This window comes from Panthera uncia (assembly GCF_023721935.1).
Source record: "Panthera uncia isolate 11264 chromosome C1 unlocalized genomic scaffold, Puncia_PCG_1.0 HiC_scaffold_4, whole genome shotgun sequence".
NCBI lineage: Eukaryota > Metazoa > Chordata > Mammalia > Carnivora > Felidae > Panthera > Panthera uncia.
In genome coordinates, this window is record NW_026057585.1 from 12,839,642 (window position 1) to 12,843,487 (window position 3,846).

Consider the following 3,846-nt stretch of genomic DNA (forward strand, 5'->3'; position numbering starts at 1 on the left):
GGGGAGAGAGAAAGAAAGAAAGAAAGAAAGAAAGAAAGAAAGAAAGAAAGAAAAAGAGGGAAGAAGAGGGAAGAAGGAAGGGAGGAAGTGATGCTTCTCTTGAGAAGAGTTTAGGGAGCAAGAGGAAGGCCCTGTAGCGTCCACTGCACCCCAAACCCCATACCAGAGAGCATTCTGTACTCTCACCACCTGCTTTTCAGTCTTTGAGCCCAGAAGTCTGAGCTCATCCGTGTGTGTTCCTTCCACAAGTATTTGCTGACCACCTACTCTCAAGAAAGAACCATTGTATCTGGTGTAGTGATAATGGAGGTTCGTAATAATAACCCTGAGGCAGCAAGAAGAAGGCTGGTGGGGACTTCGCCATGCTGCGGGAAGTCATTTTAGCAAGATTCCTTCAGACGTGGCATTTAAAACTTCGTTCTTGGGGCGCTTGGGTGGCTCAGTCAGTTGAGCATCTGACTCTTCATTTCAACTTAGGTCACGATCCCAGGGTCGTGGGATCCAGCCCTGTGGTGGGCTCCACGCCGAGCAAGGAGCCTGCTTGGGATTCTCTCCCTCCCTCTCTCTCTCTCCTTCTGCCCCTCCCCCTCAAAATAAATATGTAAACATTTGAATTTTTGTTCTTTAGATCTGAACAACGAATTCCCTGACTCTGTTGGAAAATGGCTCACTGTTAAGTCATGCCCACCCATGCCTTCTCTGACTGTGTTGCTGCCTCGTTCGAGAGAGGTCAGAGGTCAGGAGCACCCTGAGGGACAGGCACCATCATCATCAGCCATCCTGGCCCATACCAGAAACTGGAGTTCAAAGGCTCACAAGCAGCTGGCCCTAGTAGCTTCAATGACAGCATGCATACATCTGTCCCTGCCGTCCACATAGCTCTGGAGTCATCTTTTGTGTGACCTTCCCCATTGGAATGCACAGCCCTTGCATCTTGGTGTGGTGGGTGGTCCACGAACGGCTGAATGAACGCATGAATTGGTGATGGTGGAGAGCAGGGTGCGGCTCGGGGCCTGTGGGCTGGGCTGCGCTGAGGGCCGCAGCAGGTGAGGAGGTCCAAGCACAGCCTGCGGGGGAATGTGGCCCCTTCCATCTGCTTTCTTGCGTAGCGGGCTGGCTGAGAAACGGCCATCAGCACCCAGACCCGTGTCTGTGGCCCTCCCTGCTGGGCGGGGGGTTGGGGGGGGGCTCCAGTGGGCAGCTGCTCCTCCCCCAGAGCTTCAACTACAGGCCCTGTTGGTCACCCACCCGAATTCCCTGAGCCCTTTCCTGCTGACTCACCACGGTCCCTGCCGCAGCCCAGCTGGGGCCAGAGGGGAGGGGAGGAGGCCGCATCAGGACCCAGGAATGCTCTGCTGGGCGGCCAAGGGGGACAACGATCTTCCGAGTTGCTGCTGCTCTGGAGGTATGACCAGGAAGTGAACTGTCCGAGGGCCTGAGTGGATCCCTCTGTTCCTGACTTAGTCACCTCCGGGCCCTCACTGACCCCCGTTTCTGAGGACAAGCCCCCCCGACCCCCGGCCCCTTTCCCCTGCTGCTTGTATTAAAGTACCATTTACAGCTTGCCCCGCGATCGTATGTTCCGTGTGATGGCCTGTGACCATGTGTTCTCATGTGCCAATGAGTGGGGCTGAATGCACAGAGGTTGTGCGGACTGGTGTGAGTGTGTGTGCGACCGTGCGGGATTCAGAATCCCCGTATGTGACCGTGTCCGGCTGTGCGTGCTTAGTGCGGATGAATGCACGAGTGCATATGTATGTGGTTAAGGCTCACTGTGTTTAATGTATGTGTGTGAACCCGTGTGGCTGTGTGTTGTGGCCTCCCGATGCATGAATGTGGTTACGTGTGATTCTACATGGCTGCGTACTGCTGAGTGTCACAGTGTGTGAGGGATGGGGTGTGTTTGTGGGTGTTGTGTGTGACTGTGTGGGCTTCGTATGATTCTTTGGGACCACATGCGTGTTCCGCGGCACAGGCCCAAGGAGGTTAGGGGTCCGTAGCCCCAGATCCATGGTTGGGAAGAGATAGGTGTGCGTGGACCTGTTGTGTGCTCTCTCCATTTCTAGCTTCTACCCCTGAAGAGCCTGCATTGGCTCCCACTTATGAAAGGAAGTGGAATTAGTCTGCAGAATGCTCTTCCCCTGGGTCACTGACCGGTTTTAGAGTGTTTTCTTGGAAGTCAGGCTGGGCTTCAGGGTAATGCCAGCCCATCGGAGCCCTCACAGCAGCTGGCTTCCAGCGCTGACAGAGTCTCAGCCCAGTCCTGGCTGGGGTCCAGGCTGCCTCCCACCCCTGCGGGGACACAGCCAGCTTCTCTCAGCTCTGGCCATCTGCTCTCAGCCTCCCGTCCCTAATCCGGGTGCGAAAGGAACACAGGCACCCGACTCCCCTTCTCTTCCCACCCTGAAGACAAGCGCATGCCTTTTAAGGAGTTTGCCGCCAACCCCTTCAGGGAAAGCACAGTGAGTAACAGAGGTATCGTGAAAACGAGGGATTTACAAATGTTTCAGACTTGAAGCAGCTGTTACAGCCCCGGCCGCTGGTGGGTGAACTTCCTGTCTGACCCTACTTGAAGAGGCCCACCTGCCCCAGGACAGATGACCCCGCCAGGTAGGACCCTTCTCACCACTACCCCTCCCACAGCTGAGGCAGGTCCTCTGCCTTTCTGAAGTGACTCTAGCTCCCTGGCTCTGTCCAGAAATGACAGAAATTATCCCTCTGGTTTATCTTCTGCAGATTAGACTTGGGCAACAAACGCCCAGATGTGCAAGCCTCCGGCGGCCTCTGTGTCTGCTGGGAAAGAATCTCTGGGCTCAGTGTCTGGATCATCCACCATCGCTGGTGTGGGCCAGGCTGAGAATGTAGTACAGACTCAGCAGAAGGAGCACCCTGAGGGCAGAGGGAAAGAAGAAATGAGGAGCTGGGAAGCCAGACCAACCTGCATGGAGACCTGGGCTAGGGCCAGGGAAAGTGTGCCCCTGCCCCCAGCACCAGTGGGCCCACAGGCCTGGGTGCGAGGGGTGTTGTAGAGAGAAAGCTTTGGACTTATGGTCCAGATACCTAGGCTCTGTCCTAACTCTGCCACCCAGTAACTGTGTGATCAGGGGAACCCACTTGCCCTCTCTGGGCTTTAGTCTTTCCACCTTGAAGACTGAGACAACAGAAGAAATGAAATATGTGAAGTGTGGAGCCCGAGTCATGAGTAGGCACTCAACAAACATGACTCCTCATCTTGTAACCTAAAGCCAGTTGTTGACCACTTCCTGGGGGCTAAGACCCTTCCCAGCCCAGACGATCTATTTCTGAAAGAATCCATCTTTTCTTCCCTCATCAGAACAGGCATGGCCCACCGCACCCAGATCCCACAGAGACCCTGCTCAAAGGTAGGGGCTTGAACAGTAAGAAGGGAAGAAAGCTGGGGGTTGAGGGAGGTGGGCAGACATGGTAACAGGAGGGGCTTCCCGCAGCAGAGCCTGACATGGATACCTGCCAAGACTCATCCTGCACCTCCCTGACTTCATCCATCCAACCTGCCCCTGCTCCGTCCCTCCCTGCCAACCATCACATGTTCCCTGCGGCTATAACCGTGGACTCAGACCATTCCGTTTGGTGCTGTGGCTCAACCCTCCTGGATCATCCAAGCTAAACTCAACATCCTAGGCCCCCCATAGGCTAGAAAAATGAGTAAGATACAGCCTCACCTGTCAAGAACTTGTAACTTCAATAGCAAGAACACCTATTTGATCACACTAGTTAGTACCACATGGCAAATTCAGCTGCCTTCAAGATCTAGACAGATGAGGTAGATGGCTGACACAGCCTGTCGGTGAAAGTCAAAGATAATGA

The 3,846-nt window shown here is 54.7% G+C and overlaps 1 long non-coding RNA gene across 2 annotated transcripts; it reads left to right on the plus strand.

Annotated features, from left to right (window-relative positions):
* Positions 1–2,190: 2,190 nt before the first annotated feature.
* On the plus strand, positions 2,191–3,639 carry LOC125912287 (uncharacterized). 2 transcript variants are annotated; one of them, XR_007454664.1, is made up of 2 exons: positions 2,191–2,610; positions 2,737–3,639. It is a non-coding gene; the product is annotated as an uncharacterized LOC125912287 (long non-coding RNA). The 2 variants fall into 2 exon arrangements; XR_007454663.1 differs by having other exon boundaries at positions 3,335–3,639.
* Positions 3,640–3,846: the final 207 nt, after the last annotated feature.